This window comes from Lynx rufus, unplaced genomic scaffold, assembly GCF_022079265.1.
Source record: "Lynx rufus isolate CCGP_SWC_20201006 ecotype Redwood Valley unplaced genomic scaffold, mLynRuf1.p SCAF_31, whole genome shotgun sequence".
NCBI lineage: Eukaryota > Metazoa > Chordata > Mammalia > Carnivora > Felidae > Lynx > Lynx rufus.
In genome coordinates, this window is record NW_025814847.1 from 4,622,175 (window position 1) to 4,642,486 (window position 20,312).

At 56.4% G+C, this 20,312-nt stretch overlaps 1 non-coding gene across 1 annotated transcript; it reads left to right on the top strand.

Annotated features, from left to right (window-relative positions):
- The first annotated feature begins 19,230 nt into the window (after positions 1–19,230).
- Positions 19,231–19,303, top strand: TRNAE-CUC (transfer RNA glutamic acid (anticodon CUC)). Its single transcript has one exon. It is a non-coding gene; the product is annotated as a tRNA-Glu (tRNA).
- Positions 19,304–20,312: the final 1,009 nt, after the last annotated feature.

Consider the following 20,312-nt stretch of genomic DNA (forward strand, 5'->3'; position numbering starts at 1 on the left):
GTGTGGCTGCCTCCTCCCTTCCGCACCTCGCTGCCTGCCTGCCCTGGGTGTGAAGGAAGGGCCTTGGCACCCAGTGCCGATTTGCTGTGGGCCAACGGAGGCAAGTGGACGGAAGGGGTGGAGAGGGGAGCTCCTTGGCACCAAAGCCCCTGGGCGGGGGCGGGGGGGGGGAGGAGAGGGGACCCCAGGGGCTTGTGGGACAGGCCGAGGAGACACAGCGCTCCAGGGCTCAGCCCGCCCTGGCCGGTCCCTGCAGTACAGCTTACCTCCCACGCCACCCACATTTCCGGAGGCTGGTTTGTGTGTCAGGCACTTCCGGGGAGGCCGATAATGACCTGCGAGCAGGACAGAGCAGGAGAGACGGGGCCCCCCAGCTTTAGAAAGGAGAACACTCTTTAACCTCTCTGAGCCCCGGTACAGGTGCTGGGGGGCCCCAGGAACACACGCACTGGTCCTACGGGGCGGTCCTTGGTGGACTCCCCAGGAGCACGGCTGCCTAGAGCCCTGAGGTTCATGGGGTGCAGACGAGTGGGGGGAGTCCCCAAGTAGGAATGGTGGGCAAGGGCATTCCATGCCCTGAGGGATGGGACAGACCACTCTTCCCTGAGCTGTGGGTGTGCCAGGAAGGACTTGGGGGGTCTGTGCCTCCAAACCTGCTCTTCCCCTCCAGGCCTCTCACCCCACCCCCCCCCCCCATGGGCTGGGCATCATCACCTTCACTAGTTGTGGGTCCTGGGGAGCTGGGTCTCACGGAGGAGGAGGGATTGGCTAAGAAAAGGTGGGGGAGGGACACACAGCCCGGTTGGGTACAGGGAGGGCAGGAGCGTACAGAGCTGATGTGCAAGGCGGGTGTGTAAATGCTGTGGGACCTGGCAGGAAAACTCCCCTCGGGCGTGAGTCCCTGTGTCAGGGAGGAGTCGGGTGGGACAGACATCCCGGAGGGGGCCTTTTACAGCAGTCGTTTACAGGGAGGCTGGCTTCCCATGGGCCGCGGACGGGATGTTCAGACGTTCAGATTGGGCCTCAGAGACAAGCAGGTGGGTTGTATTCTTTGGGGAGCCATGGGCTGACGGAAGGCAGAGCCCAGAGAAGGTTTGGAGACTCCAGTGTGGGGAGGGGCGAGGTGTCCCAGGAATAATAATCAGCTCACGATCCAGAACCTTCCGGGTGCCGGGCTCCTTTGAAGCTCATTACGCGCATTAATGTGCATCATCTTCACGAGCACCATATGGGGCGGGTAGCTGTAGCGACCTCACTTTACCGATGGGCAAAGCTGGGAGTGCAGAGAAGTTAATGACTCCCCTGAGGCCACACAGCTAGTAGGGTGGTGAAGCCGGAACTGAACCGAGGCAGTCGGCTCGGGAGTCCTGCTGTGACCACTGTCCCTTCCCGTTCTGGTGGCTGCTCCCAGAAAAGGTCAATGAATACCGGTCTAAGGTGCGGGCCACTGGGGACACAGAGACGCGAGGCCATTCTGGAAAGGATCTCTGTGGGATACAGTGTCTGTTAGGATGTGGAGGGAGGGTGGGGCTGTCCGGTCAGCGTTGGGCGCCCAGGCAGGAGGCAGAGCTGTGGAGAAGCCCGCTGGCTCCCTCTCCCAGGCCTTCCCGCCGGGCTCAGTCAGGCAGGCGCCCCACCTGGGGCCCCTGAGGCCAAGGAGGGACTCGGGATGCGGGGACTTGAGGACTGGCTTCCTGCTAGGCTGTTCCTGTGGTCTTGGCCGCGTCTCCGGCTGCCCCTCGTACCCTGGTCCCTGCCTGTCACCCAAGCCATGTTCCCAGCCTTTCCATCCATTGTATGAACTACTGAATTTCCATCCAAAAGAAACCTTTTCGGTTTTCAGCGGCCTGGAGTCCGTTTCTATTGTGGAAGCCAGAGGCTGGCCTGCAGGGGAGCTCTCCTTGAACAGGTCAGCTGTGAAGTGCTTGAGGACAGGTTGAGAAGTTGCACATTCAGGGCAGCGCGGGGGGGCAGGGCTCTGAGACAGCAGCCTGGAGGTGGGGCCGGGAACGCGGTTGGAGGCCCTGGAGCCCAGCCGGGAGAAGGCAGAGCCGCCGTGCAAGCAGTGCCTGCGGGGAGGGGGGAGCCAGGTGGGCATCCAGGAAGGAGGGGACCCGGGAGGCAAAATGCCGGCTTTGGGCTGGCCTCCTAGGACCTTGGTCATCCCAGAGGAACCCTCCGCCGTTTAAGCAAGAGCCAAGAACGATTCCCGTGTCCTGCTGTGGGCCACGTGCCCGTTCCCAAAACCATCCCTGTGCCTGGACACTGCCGTGCTGGGTGAGGCTCGGGACACTGGATCACTCCCGGACCTGGAGGCGGGCTGGGGATGAGCAGTCCTACAGGAAAGCTGGGCTTCTGCCCCTGGGAGCAGCGCAGGATAGAAGCGGGGCAGGCAAGCAGGTGTCCGTTAGGAGAGCTTGGTGGGTGCGAGGCTTTCAGAGTGCAGGGAGGGACTGTTTCCAGATGGAGAAACGTGGGCCCAATTGTAGATAAAGAGGAGAGAACCAGTGGCTCCCCCCCCCCGCCCCATTCAGGGAGCCTGGAGATGCATAGGGGAAACTGAGGAAGGGGGCCCCAGGAGGCACACGTGGGGATAGCTTTCAAGACAGAGGGTGGGAGTCCAGGTTGGTGAGGGGCACGGCTGTGTTTCAGAGGGGGGGAGGGGAAGAGTGTGGGAGGGAGTGGCCGGAGGCACCTGTCCCCTGGCCACCTGCTTCTCCGGGCCTCACCTGGGCTGAGAGCTTGGGCTTCGGAGGCAGACGGCAAGCTGGGGTCCCAGTTCTGTGACTGCACTAGGTCACTCCCTAGGATGTGACCCTGGGCGCATCACATCTGTGCCTCGGTTTCCTCATTTATGAAATACCAAAGGGTCACGGCGAGGGTTACGTGAGATGATGTACCGAGAAGACAGAGCGCGTGGAAAGCTGGAGAACCTGGCTCGTGGAGAGACCTCGGGACCAGACCAGCTGTTACTGTGGCAACTGTGACTTTACTGCAAAGGCCCCCAGTGACAGTGACGAAGTCCAGTCCGCGTGGCTGCCGCTCCTGGCTCCTGACGTGGCCCCCCAGCCCCCCCATAAGGTCCCCCTCAGACGGGGCTCCTCCTCACCTGTCCCAGCTGGCCACTGCCGTTGGGCTGGGGGGAGGTGGGCAGCAGGGACCTCCCTGTCCACCCCTCACCCCCACCGCCTCTGCCGGACGTCCCGTGCGTCCCAGTTCGGAGTGCTGGCGATCCCAGGTTCCCTTTGCGCCGTTCCCGGGGCCGGACCAAGGGCAGACCCGCCACGTTTCGTGTCGCAGGATGTCCAGTCCTGTCTGAGGACGCGGGCTTTGCCGCCGAGCCCTGGGGGAGCAGGGAGTGTCCTGTGAGGTGTGCCTTCCCGCTGCTGGGTGGTTTTCCTCCTTGGCACACACTCAGCCAATGGGCTCCCAGGAAGGGTTCTCTTGGCAGAAAGCTTGGGCCCAGCTTGAGAACCACCCTGCCCTGGGCGCGAGCGGCCAGGGGCGTCATCGGGCAGGCAGAGGGGGAGGAGGGCTGGGCAGCCCCAGGTGGGGCTGGGTCCCTGGCGCAGGTTAGGGACAGGGCACCTCTCCAACTCTGGGCTACACTCAGTCACCGAGGACCCAGAATCGGGCCCGGAGGCCCCGAGGCCCTGGTCAGCCCTTGATCTGCCTGCTGTCCCTGCCATTGAGGAGGCCGAGGACACACCTGAGACCTCCCTCTGTCCCACCGCCTCTCCCCCGGCTCCCACGCGGGACTCTCTGCACGTAGACCGCAGCAGCCAATCCCTGCACGCCAGTAGACGCGCCTGGCTTCTCTGTAGACTGGAGAAGGCGGGCGCGGGGAGAGAACAGCCTCTGACCCCAACCGAGGGCTGCCGTTTCCAGAGCAGGCACATCTAATCACAGTGACCAGAAGCGGGCGAGCGGTGGACTGGGAGAGGGGGGCGCGGATGGGGGTCTGACTGGAAGGGGCAGGAGCCGCTCTCTTGGGAGGCTGAAGTGTTGTTTATCCGGACGGGGTGCTGGTCGCCTGGGGGATGTCGAAAGTCGCCGGCAACCTGGACCCCGAACACGTGTGAATGTTATTGCGCGTAAGTCGTGCTTCGCCAAAGGTGATACAAAATACAAGGAATAAAAAAAAGAATAAAAAACAAACAAACAAACAAAACCCAAAATACAAGGAATAACGACAGGTTGACTGGACACCCCAGTGAGGTGTCCAGGTGAGGGCACCGGGTGGGAGGCTGGTTGCCCAGGAGGGGCCCTTCTCACCCGGCTCACTCTGGGTGCCTCCCCACCCCCCCCCCGCCCGTCGCCACTAGGAGGACAGGGGCCCTTCCTCTGTTGCGCAGCTGCCCCGACCCTGGGGACCGCCGGCCGCCTGGCCGGGAGGCTCTTTCCCTGGGTGTTTCCCCACACAGGCCGCCCGGGCCGTGCAGGGTCTGTCCTGGGCTGTGTGTGTGGCTACCGGAGCACCTATAAAGTAAACACGACTGAGAAGGCCAGTGACCGCAGAAGACACAGATGAAATGAAAAAAAAAAAAAAATCAAAATAAACAAAACCTCCCAAACTCACCCCACGCCTCACACCGAAAAGCCCAGAGCCCCGAGCTGGGTGGGATAAAGAGTGGGCCTGTTTGGGTGATATTTATATAAAGGGCTTGGTTCCTCCCTCGGGCGAGTAAAGCGAGTTGTAAAATTTGAAGGCACATTTTAAAATTGTTTAAAATCCTCCAAATGTGTTTCCTGTCTGGCGCTGCGTATGGGGAGCTGGTAACCCGTGTGCCTGTGTGGCCCGGAGCGCGGGTTAACGAGGGAGTTTAGAGGCAGTGATGCGGAGGGGCCGGCCGACTCCGGCCGGCAGAGAAGGAGCCCGTTGTTGGCCCGGCGTGTGTTCCCAGGGCTGGAATGTGCGGGAAGGGCCTCGGGACTTGGGAGGGTGGTTTAGTCTGGGAAATTAGCATCTTTGTAAAAGCCACCGTACTTATAAATCATCAGTTAAAGGCCCGTAGGGGTCATAATGCAGGTGTGTGATTTTTACTTCTGAAGCGAGTGGGCGTGATAATATTTGACAACACGTAATAATTAGGGTACTGCGTGTACATTTGATAAGTTACATGATGATTGGGATGACCCTCCTGCGTCATGGCTCCTTTCCACCTTTGCTGACACTTCCCTCTCTCAGTCTCTCTCTCTGCCTGGGCCACCGTCAAACTGAGACCTCCCGGTGGTTCAGCACCACCTCCCCACGGTGTGCATGAAGGACTCCCTCTGCTGGGCCCCCTTGACATTTTTCCTTTTTTTTTTTTTTTTTTTTTAAGTGTTTATTTTCGAGAGGGAGCCGGTTGGAGGAGGTGGGTAGAGAGAGGGGGACGGAGGCTCTGAAGCCAGAGAGCCCGACGCGGGGCTCGAACTCACAAACCGTGAGATCATGACCTGAGCCCAAGTCGGACATTCAACCGACAGAGCCACCCAGGGGCCCCGACATTTCGTCTTTAGCAAAGTTCACTGTGTCCTTTCCCTTCTGAAATTCAACTGAATGTGTGTCTGTCGCCGTCACACGCCCTGTGGGGACCAGAGCTGGGTCTTAGCGGTGCCTCCCTTTCAGCTCCGTGCCCGGAGAGGGCTCTTGGTTCATATCTGTTGAATTAAACTGTTTTTTTTTCTTTAAAAAAATTTTTTTTAATGTTTTATTTACTTTTGAGAGAGAGAGAGAGACAGAGCATGAGCAGGGGAGGGGCAGAGAGAGAGGGAGACACAGAATTGGAAGCGGGCTCCAGGCTCTGAGCTGTCCCCACAGAGCCCGACGCGGGGCTCAAACTCATAAGCTGCGAGGTCATGACCTGAGCCGAAGTCGGAGGCTTAACCGACAGAGCCACCCAGGGGCCCCAGTTTTGCTATACTTTAATGTTTTCTTTCTAGTTTTTTTAATGTTTATTTATTTTTGAGAGAGAGAGAGACAGAGACAGACACAGTGTGACTGGGGGGAGGGGCAGAGAGAGGGAGACACAGAATCCAAAGCAGGCTCTGGGCTCCGAGCTGTCAGCACAGAGCCCGACGCAGGGCTCGAACCCACGAACTGGGAGATCATGACCTGGGCCGAAGTCCGACGCTCAACCAACTGAGCCACCCAGGCGCCCCTAAACTGTTTTTTTTTTTCTTAACAGGATTACTGGGCAGACCTAATTTGGTAACAGCCATCACACTTTAAGATATATTTTTAAATTTCATTGTCCTCGAGCCCTGCCTCGATGGGATATAGATGTAATTGTGCTGAATTTAGAATTAGTGGAATTCAAGGTATAGTTTGAAGACCATCTGGTTTTGTTTGATTGTAGTTCTGAAACACAATGTCTATCTCCTGTGGAAACCCCTTGGGGACAGCATTTGTGGGGGGCAAGGTGACCTGTGGTAGATCTTCGTCATGACCTTCCGTGGCACCTGACGGATGAAGGGCGTTTCTCTCCGCACCTGCGCCCTCTTCTTCGTGCTGGTCGCGGGGTCGGATAGGGCGGAGCCCCACACCGAGCAGGGAAGGAACATTCGATTCACCTGAGTGCCCCAGACGCAGCCTGGTTCCGAGCAAGCGTTAAAGGGAGCGGCAGTGTGGCAGGCTAGGTGTGGCGGTCAACTCTCGAAAAGAAACAACCACAACAACAGCTGATGATGGTCGGCGGCCGGCCGAGAGGCTGTGTTGGAGCAGAATTCCCGGGACAGGGGCCGCCCCGCGTGGGTTGCACGTGAAGGTGGCGTTCGTGTCCTTTTCCTTGGTTTCCCCGCTGCCCCAGGGAGACGCGGTGCCTGGAAGCCAGGAGGGCTGGGGGTTTAAACACGAGGCAGCAGCGGTCCTGGGTCTCGGTTCCCTCAGCTGCGACAATGTGAAGAATAATGCAGTGTCAGCCTGCTTGCTTGTCCCTGTTCCCCCCTCTGCCTGGCAGATCCCCTCCTCCTCCTCCCCTGCCTCCCGGCCATGGAAGCCGCCCTCTCTTCACGTTCAGGCTTTCCGGATTTAGCAAATGAAAATAGGGCATCCCCAGTTAAATCTGAATTTCAGATAAACAGTGAATACTGTTTCAGTCGGAGTAAGACCCAGACAATATTTGGGGCACACTTCTACTGAAGTATTCATTTTAATCTGAGATTCAGACTCAGCGGGGGGGTTCTGTCATTGAAACTGACAACTCAGTTAAGTCCCACTTCTCCACGGAGCCGCCCTGGTGAACTTCGTGCAGCTCCGAACTCCTGTAGCCTTAGTGACTCTCACACTTGACCGACATCTGGGAAGTAGCACCACCTTTATCTGCTATCAATAACTCTGACCACCTGTTGAGCTCCCGTGATGTGACGTGCCAGGCACATAGGAACTTTGCACAACCTGTCGTGCTATCCCTCATGGTAGCCTCATCAGGCTGGAATCCGTGTCCCCGTAGAGGCCCAAGGAGGGAGGACGGCCCCGGTGGATGCACGGTGACATCGGGCTGCAGGCCTGAGGGTGCGGGACGGGATCCTGAACCCCGCACTGCCGCTCCCGGCGGGACAGGGACGGGGTCTGACGCCGACCGTGTCTGTTGGTGCCTGGCTGACAGCGGCCCGTGTCTGTTGAGAAGAGTGATGCTCCAAGGGAAGAGTATCAGGATGGACTTGGGGACCAGGGGACAGATCTGTATCCAGAGTCCTAAACAATGTGACGAAGATAGGGGTTTGGGGACGGGACCACGAAGTTTCTACACTTCCAGCAACTTCTAAAGTGCTGTTTGCTTTCGTGTGGATAAATGCATTGCTGTTTGTGGAGTATTGTGACACTCGTCCCTGAGCAAAGTCCTCTCTGACGCGGCCCATAGGATGTGGGACACGCGGGCGGACGCGGTGTGTGGCAGGCAGCTGGGGCACCCCGGGCTCAGTGTTCCTGGGGCTCAAGTTTGGGAATCGACCGAAGGGCGCTGTGGTCGTAGAGGAGAGGGTGTGGGGCACAGCCACGCAGCGGTTTCGGAGAGAGAATCTCCGTGGATGCTCTTTCCCCACGGGACCGGGTGGGGGGCGTGCGCAGGCGCAGGCTTGCGGACCCAGAGTGGAGGCCGCGCCCCCGCTGCTGTCCGGGTCTCCCGGGTCAGGTCAAGGTCATTCCCACACTCGGCCTGGAAGTTAGACACAGGCCCTAGGCCCAGGTGCAGCTGGTTCCCAGGACGGAGGGAGGGGGAGGGAGGTGGGGGCGGCACTGCGCAGTCTCCTGAGCCTCGGGCGCGCCTGCACCCCTGCCTGGTGGGCCGCCTGTTTTTCCTCATCCCCCCTTTGTCTAGTTTTAATTTTTTTAACATATATTTTTGAGAGACAGGGACAGACAGAATGTGAGCAGGGGAGGGGTTGAGAGAGAGGGGGACACAGAATCTGAAACAGGCTCCAGGCTCGGAGCTGCCAGCACAGAGCCCGACGCGGGGCTCGAACTCACGGACCGCGAGATCATGACCCGAGCCGAAGTTGGACGCTCAACTGACTGGGCCATCCAGGCACCGCCCCCGCCCCTTTTGTCTATTTTTATTCCCGTTCGAATGTATGTGTCCAGGGGAGCTGGCTTTGTAAGGAGGTGGGAGAGGGGGCTCAGCAGGTGGGGATCAGGCTTCACCCCCACCCCGGAGTTAGAAGCCTTTCCAGGCTCGGGTTCCTCAGCTCTTTCCACGGTGACACTCAGACCCTGTCCTTCAAGAGGCTCCGGGGAACATGGGGCTTAATCGTGGGTCTATTTCTCAAGGCCACAGCACAGTGAGTGCGAATCGAATCGTGATACGGTAATAGTGAGGCTCCCCCAGGAGGATACCGGGGACCACCTGACTGAGAGGCTGAGGGGGGAGTGGGGCCCATATCCGGAGGGGAAGAGGCGCTAAGGTGGGTGCCTGCAAAGTGAGGTCTCGCCGACAGGGAGGCCGCTGGCTCCCCAGAACCAGGGAGGGCTCAGGGGTCGGGAGAGGAAGGCATCCCGGGCCAGGGCTGCCAGCGGGGGCGGGCTTGGGAACGGGGAGCCTAGGGCGGGGGAGCCCCCGGCTCTGTCCTGCACCCCTAGCCGCGAAGCAACGGCACCCCTGCAAACCCCGCCCCACGGGAGGCCCCCCGCCCCCCGCCCTGCCGGAGTCCAGCTCCAGCGGGTCCGGGGGCTCCCGAAGGATGAACGGTGTCGGCAAAAAAGTGAAAAAAAAAATAAAGCAGAAACAAAAATGGACACAGACCACAGCAGTGGGTTAGACTGGCCACTTTATTGTGGCAAACGTGGCATTATATTTGCTAGCAATTTCCTTGTAGTGTGCGTCATCTGTGTTTTCTGGCATTACCTGAGTCTAAAAACATTCCCATGTGTAATCACCCTTTAAGGAATAACATGGTTATTTTCTCATAACGTTTCCTCCTGCCCTTTGCTTATTAATTTCTTACATTATTTTCATTATGTATCTACGTTTATCCATAATCTATAGAGCATTTGCTTTGCTGTTTTCATGAAAGGTCATCTATCTCTCAACCCCTCAGGCGGAACAGTTACAGGGACATGACCTCTTAGCTGTTTCCCCGAACCATTTGTGGTTTGGGGAACAAAAGTGTTCGTCTCGGTCCAAGGTGCTAGAAGGGGGCCAAGAGGGCCTTAGGAACCCACGCCTTACACATTCTCAGAGAGACAATGCACCTAGGAACTAACGAACCGTTCTGTACCTTAACCGACTAGGATCAGTCATCATCTGGAATGCCTCCTGGGGGCCAAGTGGGCCTAGGGGTTGGAGTAACTTGTGCCCATGGATACACTTCTTTGTTGCGGGAGTGGGGCTTTCAAATCCATTTATTTGTTCCTTCCTTAGCTGGGAAATGTAGGAGGCTATCCTTCCTTTAGGTAGAGGAGTCTTTATAGGGGGTGGCAAGGGCTAAATGCAGGGCCGCACAATTTCCTTGCAGAACCTTATTTTCTTTCCCCAATGGTTCTTTTCCCAGGGGGCCTGTGGAGGGCAATTCCCCAAAAGACAGTTCCCCAGGTACTTTTATTAAGGCCAAATTACATAAAAGCGGGAATATAAGAAGCTTCGCTGTCGGTGGGCGGCCTGCGGTCCCGATCCGTCCACCGCCCGGGCCCCGCCATCAGGCTGGTTGGATAGCTCGGCTTCCGGCACCGCCCTGAGCCCCCAAGCTTCCAGAGAGATCATGTCAAGCTCCCTGCTGTAAGCCGCATCTACGCACCGAGGACTCACGTCGGGCCTGTACAGTCCCCTAATGTCCACACTTACCGGCCGTCTCCACCCGGATGCCTAACCGGCCCCCCGCACTCAACACGGCCCGATGCCCCCTTGATCTCCCCCCTAAGCCTCCCCCCTGCCTCCCGCCTCCGAAAACGGCACCGAAACAAAATGACAGGGCCGAGGCCCTCCACCTCTTTTCTCTCATCTGTCATCCAGTCCTCAGCAAACCCTGTCAGCCGACCTTCCAGTACGTCCTGAATCCCCCCCAGCTCCACCCCCCAGGCCCCCAGCCACCAACAGCCGGCTCCTGTTCTGTACACAACAGCCCAGGGAGACTCTTTCTTTTTCAGTTTTTTGAGAGAGAGGTGCAAGTGAGCGAGGGGCAGACAGAGAGAGAGAGAGAGAGAGAGAGACAGAATCCCAAGCAGACTCCACAGTCAGTGCAGAACCCGACTCGGGACTCGATCCCACAAACTGTGAGATCACGACCTGAACCGAAACCAGGAGTCGGACGCTTAACTGACCGAGCCCCCGGGCGCCCCACTTAGAGACTTTGTTTGAAAATAATCTCGGGGCGCCTGGGTGGCACAGTCGGTTAAGCGTCCGACTTCAGCCAGGTCACGATCTCGCGGTCCGTGAGTTCGAGCCCCGCGTCAGGCTCTGGGCTGATGGCTCAGAGCCTGGAGCCTGTTTCCGATTCTGTGTCTCCCTCTCTCTCTGTCCCTCCCCCGTTCATGCTCTCTCTCTGTCCCAAAAATAAATAAACGTTGAAAAAAAAATTAAAAAAAAAAAAGAAAATAATCTCTGCACCCAACGTGGGGCCACTCGAACCCACACCCCTGAGATCAAGAGTCACGCGCTCCATCACTCAGCCAGCCAGGCGCCCAGAGACTCGTGAATGTAGATTGTATCCAGGGCTCCCGGGGCCAAACCGTCCAGTGGCCCCAGCCACACTAACCATGAAACTCAGGTGCTTACTGTGGTCGCCCCGGGCCTGTGCTGTGGGCCCCCTGGCTCCCTCCCCCGCGGGCCAGACCACTTCTATCCTTTCTCCCCCTTCTCCAGCCACGGGGCAATTTGCGCTCGACCCTCAGGCTGGAACCTTTCTCCCAAGATACAGACTCGGCCCGTCCAGCCGTCACTCCCCAGGAGAGGTCTTTCGGAGGACTCTGGGCACACGAGCGTGTACGAGCAAGCTCACACACACTCCTCTTCCTCTTCATCCTCCTGTTGCTTTACTGCGTAGGACCTGAACCGGAAGGAAGGGCATGACTGTAGCGGCAGGAACACCAAGCAAGTCAGGTCAAAGGAGCGTCTGCGTCAAAACAGCGTCTGCATGCCCACAGGAGTGCGGAGACCCCTGCGCCTTCCCCACCCGCTTCCTGGAGGCGGGATGGTGTCCTCAGGAATGAGATCAGTGGGCGCTTTTCTAGAAAACGTCCCAGAGAAAAGGTCAATGTTTAAAGATGAGAAAATCGGGGCACCTGGGTGGCTCAGTCGGTTGAGTATCTGACTTCGGCTCAGGTCATGATCTCGCAGCTCGTGGGTTCGAGCCCCACATCGGGCTCTGTGCTGACAGCTCGGAACCTGGAGTCTGCTTAGGATTCTGTGTCTCCCTTTCTGTCTGCCCCACCCCTGCTTGCTCTCTGTCTCTCTCAAAAATAGTAAACATTAAAAAAAAAAGTTAAAAAAGAAAGAAAGAAAGAAATGGTGACTGAGGGGCACCCGGCGGGTTCGGTCTGCAGAATGTACGGCTCTTGGTCTCGGGGTTGTGAGTTCAAGCCCCACATTGGGTGCACAGCTTACTTTAAATAAATAAATAAATAAATAAATAAATAAATACAAAAGAAACACCTCAATTAAAAAAAATGGTAACTGATTAGTTTTTTTTTTAAGTTTATTTTCTTCTTCAGTAATCTCTACGCCCAACGTGTGGCTCACTCACGACCCCGAGGTCAAGAGTTGCACACTTCGCCGACCGAGCCAGCCCGGTGCCCTAGTAACATATTTTCAGAGGTAAGTCAGGATTTATGAAACAAGAAGATGATATTAGAAATAAATTAGAAATTTAATTACTCAGAAATTAAATATAGGTTAGTAAAAACAATCAAAGGAATGGGAAGCCCAGGTGTGGAAATCCCCAAGGAAGCACATTAAGTAGACGAAGAGTTGAGGAATAAGGGAGAAAAATGTGAAAAAGAAACAATTCAGGCGTCCAACTGACAGGAGAAAGGGCGTGGGAGGAAGTTCTCAAAGAAACAGTACAAGAAACCTTCTCAGACCTTTTCAGATTCACCTTCATGCAAAGGCTCCAAGATCAGTTGCAGCTCGGGGCGCCTGGGGGGCTCAGGTCATGATCTCACGGTTCATGAGTTCGAGCCTCGTGCTGGGCTCTGTGCGGACAGCGTGAAGTCCGCTGGGGACTCTCTCTCCCTCTCTCTCTGCCCCTTTCTCTCTCACGTGCTCTCTCTCTCTCTCTCAAAAATAAATACATAAACTTTAAAAAAATGAAATAAAAAAGAATCAGTTGTATCTCTGATTTCCCAGTAGCAACACTGGGAGCTAGGGGACCTGGGAAAATCCTGAACAAAATGTTTTCCATCCCAAATTCCTACCCCCAGGCAAACAGAAAGAAAGAGCGGGGCAGGATAAAGAGCCCGCCCGCCAGTCGGTGACACAAAGCCTTCCCCTCCCAGGCACCGGGTTTCGGGGAGCTCTTGGAGATGTGCCCCACAAAGTGAAACGTGCATCCGGGAGCCGGGTCTCACACAGGCAGGGTGGGAAGGGCATTCGTTCCCAGATGTTGACGAAGGGATGCCCCGAGGTGCGGCACAGCATGGGCCACAACTAACGACCAACCAACGCGAGCGGCAGCAGGAGACTGGGCACCAGGACCAATGGCTCCAAGAAGGCGCTGCGGGGAAGCCTGGCTGGCTCAGCGGGCGCTCTGTGCGACGCCTGGTCTCGGGTGTAGACATGACCTTGAAATAAAATCTTAAGGGGCACCTGGGTGGCTCGGTTGGTTAAGCGTCCAACTCCTGATGTCGGCTCAGGTCATGATCTCTCGGTTCACGAGTTCGAGCCCCGCGTCGGGCTCTGTGCTGACAGCTGGGAGCCTGGAGCCCTCTTCGGATTCTGTGTCCCCCTCTCTGCCCCTCTTCCGCTCACGCTCTGTCTCTCTCAAAACTAAATAAACATTAGGGGCGCCTGGGTGGCGCAGTCGGTTAAGCGTCCGACTTCAGCCAGGTCACGATCTCGCGGTCCGTGAGTTCGAGCCCCGCGTCAGGCTCTGGGCTGATGGCTCAGAGCCTGGAGCCTGTTTCCGATTCTGTGTCTCCCTCTCTCTCTGCCCCTCCCCCGTTCATGCTCTGTCTCGCTCTGTCCCAAAAATAAATAAACGTTGAAAAAAATTTATTAAAAAAAAAAAAACTAAATAAACATTAAAAAAAAAAAAAGGTAGCACTGCCAAAGTGCTAGATGAGTTTGATCACATTGACAGCAAGAGTCAGAGACAAAGAGGTTAGGGATGAATTGGTAAAATCAGGAAAAGAAAAAGCAGTAAAATAATCCAGGCAATATTTTATTTTATTTTTAAAGTTAAAAAACATTTTCATTATTACTTTTTAATTTTTTTAATGTTTATTTATTTTTGAGAGACAGAGAGAGACAGAGCACAAGTGGGGAAGGGGCAGAGAGAGAGGGAGACACAGAATCCGAAACAGGCTCCGGGCTCCGAGCTGTCGGCACAGAGCCCGACGCGGGGCTTGAACTCACGGACTGTGAGATCATGACCTGAGCCGAAGTCGGACGCTCAACCGGCTGAGCCACCCAGGCGCCCCTCGTTCCAGTGTTTTTTAATAAGGTTCACATAAATGTGTATTTGCTCTTACTTTTCTTGTGTTCTCTTGGTTTTTAGTTTATTTTTTCTAGTAATCTGTGTACCCAACGCGGGGCTCGAACTCACAACCCTAAGGTCAAGAGCTGCGCGCTCTTCCCACGGAGCCAGCGGGCGCCTCTTTTCTTGTATCCCGTATACACCGTTTGCACTGGGCTCCTTCCACCTCACACCGTACCCTGGGCGTCTTTCCATGGAGAGCTTCCCTTTCTCCTGTGTCATGTAGCACAGTCCTGTATGTGACCAGCTCTCTTACAAAGACACTTGGGCGTCTCCCGGGGCTTTGCTCTTACACGTGAATGCCACGGTAACCATATACATGCAGTGCAGCTGCACGACAAACCCCCAGAGGCGGGCTTGCCGGGCCGGAGGGAGGCGCCCTTGCACCTGACCTCGATGTCCGCACAGGGCCCGGGCCAGCCCCGCCGTTCCGCCCCCATCTGCCCCCATCGATGAAAGCACCTGTTCTCTGAGGTCTCGTCCATGCGCCGGGTCGTAGGCTTCTGGGTTTCTGAGCTGATAAATGAGGAATGCTCTCTCGATGTAGTGTTAATTTTGACTTCTCTTATGTGTGAGGTGGAGCGACTTTAACAACATTTCAGAGCCGTTGGCGTTTCTTCCCCGTGGACCGGGCGCGCGCTTTGGCCGGTTTTCTCTTCGGTTGCTGGTCTTTCCGGATCGTTGTTGCCCACAAGGGAAGTGGAAAGTGTTTGAAGACAGAACGGATCACAGTATACGACATGGCTCAACCGTGAATGATTGTTACAGTTGCCTGACACTCTAGATGCTGAATATTGACGCACCCCAAATTTTGGATTTGGATGTATAGAGAAGGTAGCAGCAAAGGGTGTGTGTTCATGCATGCAGGGGTGGGGAGCAGAGGGTCAAGTCCTCACCCTCCATCAAAAGGAGTCAGTCTATTTCTCTAGAAAGTCTAAGATTGGAAAACAGGGGCGCCCAGGGGGCTCAGTCCGTGAAGCGTCTGACTCTTGGTTTCGGCTCAGGTCATGACCTCACAGTTTGTGAGTTTAAACCCCACGCCGGGCTCTGTGCCGACAGCCGGAGCCTGGAGCCTGCTTCGGATTCTCTCTCTCCCTCTCTCTGCCTCTCCCCTGCTCATGCTGTCTCTCAGAATGGGTAAATAAACTTAAAAAAGAAATCTTTATTTTATTTTTTTTTAATTTTTTTTTCAACGTTTATTTATTTTTTTGGGGGACAGAGAGAGACAGAGCATGAACGGGGGAGGGGCAGAGAGAGAGGGAGACACAGAATCGGAAACAGGCTCCAGGCTCCGAGCCATCAGCCCAGAGCCTGACGCGGGGCTCGAACTCACGGACCGCGAGATCGTGACCTGGCTGAAGTCGGACGCTTAACCGACTGTGCCACCCAGGCGCCCCAAAAAAGAAATCTTTAAAATTGGGGGAAAGAAAGAAGGAGGAAACAGCAGTAGTAGCTGAACAAGATTATTTAGAAACACGAAAGTAAATATTGGTGGAAACAACCAGAAGTTTTGAGGGTGGTCGCCCCTGGAGCCAGGGTGGGAACGGGGAGGGGTGTGGCGGGAGCCCTCATTCCTCGTCAGAACTAAGTCCCATCGTAACCGGGGCGCCTGGTCCTGGGAGCCCAAGCAGACCAGGTTCCGTCCCCGGCTGCTGACCAAACCCAAAGGCGGAAGGTGAGCGGTGGTGACACAAGAGGGGATCTGTTTCAGCAAGGCCACCGCGAGGAAGCAGCCGACCAGTGTCTCAGGGATTGTCTCCGAGGTGCCGTAAACGCGTCCAGGTTCACGCAAGGCAAGTGCGGGACAAAGGTGGGGTGGGTTTGCAGGTGGGCGCCAGAGGTCAAGGTGATCACTGTTTCGGGGTCAGTCGCACAGTGGTCCCTGCTGCTGGAGTAGGTAGTTGTGGCCCCATCTCCCGATGCTTTGCCTGCTGGGTCTTTCCTTCCCTTCCCTTCCCTTCCCTTCCCTTCCCTTCCCTTCCCTTCCCTTCCCTTTCCTTCCCTTTTTTTAAGTTTATTTATTTTGAGCAGGAGGAGGGGGGAGCAGAGAGAGAGCATCCCAGGCAGGCTCTGTGCTGCCAGCGCAGAGCCCAATGTGGGGCTTCAACCCACCAGCCGTGAGATCGTGACCTGAGCTGAAACCTAGAGCCGGACGCCTGGCCACCGAGCCACCCAGCACCCCCAGCCCGCTTGGTCTTTTGTCAGAGTTAAGAGAGAAGAAGCTGAGAAGAAAATAATCAGAAAGTAGAGACTGAGGTGAGAGTGGACGTGGCTGACATCCTCCTCGCCCACCATTTGGCCTTTTAAACTATGTAACGCGTTACTGTGATAAAAGGAATTACATACAATGAAAAGAGGTGGTTTGCACACAGCCACGCAAATGGAGGGATATTGCAGAGTGCGACAGACGTGCGAGTCTGTGCCAGACCAAGAAAGGGCTGAAAGACTGCCGGAGATCCAGCAGCCTCTCTTTCCTTTTCCTTTTCCTTTTCCTTTTCCTTTTCCTTTTCCGGTACGGGCCACACCCAACATGGGGCTTGCGCTCAGGACCCTGAGATTGAGACTCACGCGTGCTCCTGACTGCGCCAGCCGGGTGCTCCCTTATGGCTTAATCCGGCAGGTTTTGGGGGAGACAAAGTCACATTTGGAGGAAAGTCTCTCCCGAAATCGCAGGTGGACCCTGACCCCGGCCGCGGTGCCGCAGCGGGGACTGCCCTCCCTCGACCCTCTCGCCTCAAACAACTGAAAACCCAGACGTGCTTCAAGACACAGTGATGTCCAGACGTGGGACAAGGGGCAGAACAGGGCAGCGATCCCCGAGAGAGGGGAAATAAATGAGGTGGGCTCGAAAATTGCCCAAACTTACTGCCTGCGGAGAGTTTCCAGGCTGGCTGAGCCCGGTGGCCTCCCGGCTGGAGGAGAGGGACAGGGGACCCCGGGGGCCGTGGGGGCCGGTGCGCAAGGCAGAGCCCTGGAGAGGGGCAGGCTCGGCAGAGAGGGCTCCAGAAGCCCGCGGAGGGCCCACCCCAGGCTGCGGCCTTGCAGGGGAGTGCTTGCCTGTACGGAAGAGCCGGAGGCGAGAAGGGCCAGTGCTGAGCGCCGCCGGGGCCAGGATTACTTTGTGTTCCCGTCAGCCCGAGCGGAAAGACCCCCCCCCCCCCAGTGTTCGCTCTGTGCCAGTCGTTAGTTATCGCCTCTCAGCTCTAAGCTTATTTTACTGCCTGCTCCGTGAAAATGGAGCTGAGCCCTCCGAATAGCTCCTGTGCCGGTGGGCGCGACGCCAAACTTCGTCAGTGGAGGGCGCTGGAGAGACACTGCCGGCTGAAGCCGTTTCCTTCGGATTCTCCAATGGATTCAGTCCACCGGATTCAGACGCGGCGGGATGGGGTGGGGGTGGGGGTATGGAGGGGGCTCCTCCTTGAGCGCCCTGTCTCCCCCTAAGTGTGGCGGCTCCTGGTACCTGGGGTTCCTGGGCGCCCTCAGAGTTCTGTTTCTGATCAGCCGATCCCTTGCGACACAGGCTCTGGTTACAAGCAACGATATTTTATGTTAAACGTTCCCTGTTCAAGTCACCATGTGATTTGTATCACCTGACCGGATTGTGGCAGGTACACAGGCTTGAAGCTGAGTCCTCAGAAGGGTATCACCTCTGGGGCGCCTGGGTGGCTCAGTCGGTTAAGCGCCCGGCTTCGGCTCAGGTTGTGATCTCACAGCTCCTGAGGTTGAGTTCGAGGCCCGCGTCGGGCTCCGTGCGGACAGCTGGGAGCTCGGAGCCTGCCTCGGATTCTGTGTCTCCCTCTCTCTCTGCCCCTCTCCCACTTGTGCTCTGTCTCTCTCTGCCTCTCAAAAATAAATAAATGCTAAAAAAAATTAAAAACATTAAATAGAAGGATGGCACCTCACTGGCCAGACCAAATTAGCCCTAAATGAAAGGCCGTTTTGGTCTTGGTATATGGTACTTAAAAGCAAGTCTGAAGGGAGTCAGTCTGTTTCCAAGTAACTGTGTCTCTGAACCAGGCTCGGAAATATTCAAAGCGATTAAAAAAATTAAAAACAGAGTTTGGCATCCAATGATAATTAGCACACGTGCAACGAAGGAAAATATGACCCAAAATGAGAAGAAAAATCAATCAAAACAGATCTAGAACTGACACAGATGATAGAATTCATAGACAAAGGCTTGAAAATAGCTGTTATAGGGGCGCCTGGGTGGCTCGGTCGGTTAAGCGGCCGACTTCGGCTCAGGTCATGACCTCGCGGTCCGTGAGTTCGAGCCCCGCGTCGGGCTCTGTGCTGACCGCTCAGAGCCTGGAGCCTGTTTCAGATTCTGTGTCTCCCTCTCTCTGACCCTCCCCCGTTCATGCTCTGTCTCTCTCTGTCTCAAAAATAAATAAACGTTAAAAAAAAAAAAGAGCAGATTAGACACTGGAGACGAAAGATTGGTGAGCTTGAAGACTTAGCCACAGAAACGATCTAAAACGAAGCACAGAAAAAGACGAGAAGAAGAAGGACAAGGAGGTGAAAAAGGAGGGAGAGGAAGGGAAGGAGGGGAGGGAAAGTCGGGGAGCTGTGGAATCCTGTCAGGTCCACACATCTGTTTGGGGACCCAGACACACGGGAAGGGGCTGACAGCCAAATATCTGAAGAAACAGTGGCCCAAAGGCTTTCCAGTTTTGATGAAAACCGTAAAGCCAGATATCCCAGAAGCCCCCAAGCCCCAAAGCACGAGACACACGAAGCAACTGCGTGCAGACACGTCGGAATCTGCCGTGAGCAGCAGTGATAAGGAGCAAATCCTAAGAGCAGCTGGAGGGAAAACAGAGTACGTAAGGAGGAAAAGAGAAGCAGACTTCTCGTCAGAAACGACGGAGGCCCGAAGACAGGGCGGCAACGTCTTCATAAAAGTAAAGACGGAATTCAGGGGAGATGGCAAAAGCTGAAAGAATCTGTCGTCACCAGCAGGCCGGCACTGAAGAAAGTAATTTAAGTCCTTCGAGCAGAAGAAAAATGCCAGATGGAAGCATCCGTCTCTACAAAGGAACAGACGAAGGGCACCAGGAAGGTAAACATGTGCCTGAGCATAAAAGGCCTTTTCCTTGTTTCCAAATTCTCTGTAAGAGAGGCGCCCGGCTGGCTCAGTCGGTAGAGCACGAGATTCTCGGTCTCGGGGTAGTGAGTTCAAGCCCCACGCTGGGTGTGGAGCCTACGTAAGGAAATGAAGTGAAATATAAAATAGAATAGACTAGAATAGAATAAAATAGACTAAAATCTCTTTAAGTGAGGCCTGAGGGATTGAAGCAGAAATAACGTGTGGTCCCGCCCGGCGAGCAGGAGGGAGAAGTGAAATGCTATCCCTTCAAAATGGAACGTAACACGTTCAGGATGCATTCTGTAATCCCAGAAGAACCGCGAAAACAAGTTTTCGAAGGGTATGGTTAATAAGCTAGTAAAGGAGACAGAGCAGAGCGGGGGTCACTGGCGTCCCCGGGACTCCGTGGCCCAGGGGGGTGGGTCCCCAGCGCCTCCGGGTCTTGGGGACAGAATAAGTACTCAGAAAAGAGCTTCCTCTCCTGCCACCTTCCGGCAGCACATCCAGCCTATCTTTAACTTGAGTCTCTGTGTAAGTGCTTTTGGCTAAAAGAGAGCCAGCTGCTTCTGAGCCCCGGGCCGGCCGCGGACCCCCCCGGCTTCCCCAGCCCCGGCGGCCCCGACCGCTCGGACGCCCCCCTTCCCAGCCATCTGCGCCCGGCGCGGGTGAGACACCTCCAGCGGGCGCGCGCACACCTGTGTGCTTGGCCTCACGCGTGGAGGACGCCCCCAAGGCCGGTTTTAGGGGCCCTCCTGGGGGTTCGCTGAGAGCACCCCTTTCCCACTGGCAGACCAGGTCCACCAACCACAGGCCTCACTCCAGGCCCACGGCTGGGCCCGGGCGTCTGCGCGCAGAGCGGGCGGTGCCGGCGCGGCGTGGCCCCACGTGGGACGCGGCCGCTGTCCCTGGGTGTCTCCCCCGGGCTCAGGCCTGGCGTGCGTGCACGCGTGTCCGCGGGGTGGAGAGAGGGGCTCCTCTCCTTGCGTGCTGTCTCCTCCTTCCCCAGCTAGGGGCGGGGGGCGCTGGCGGCCTCCGGGAGGGTGTGTGCTGGGTGCCTGTGCGCCCGTGTGGATGCGAGCAGCGCCTGCCTCACCCGCCGTTTGCGGGGCGGGGGGGG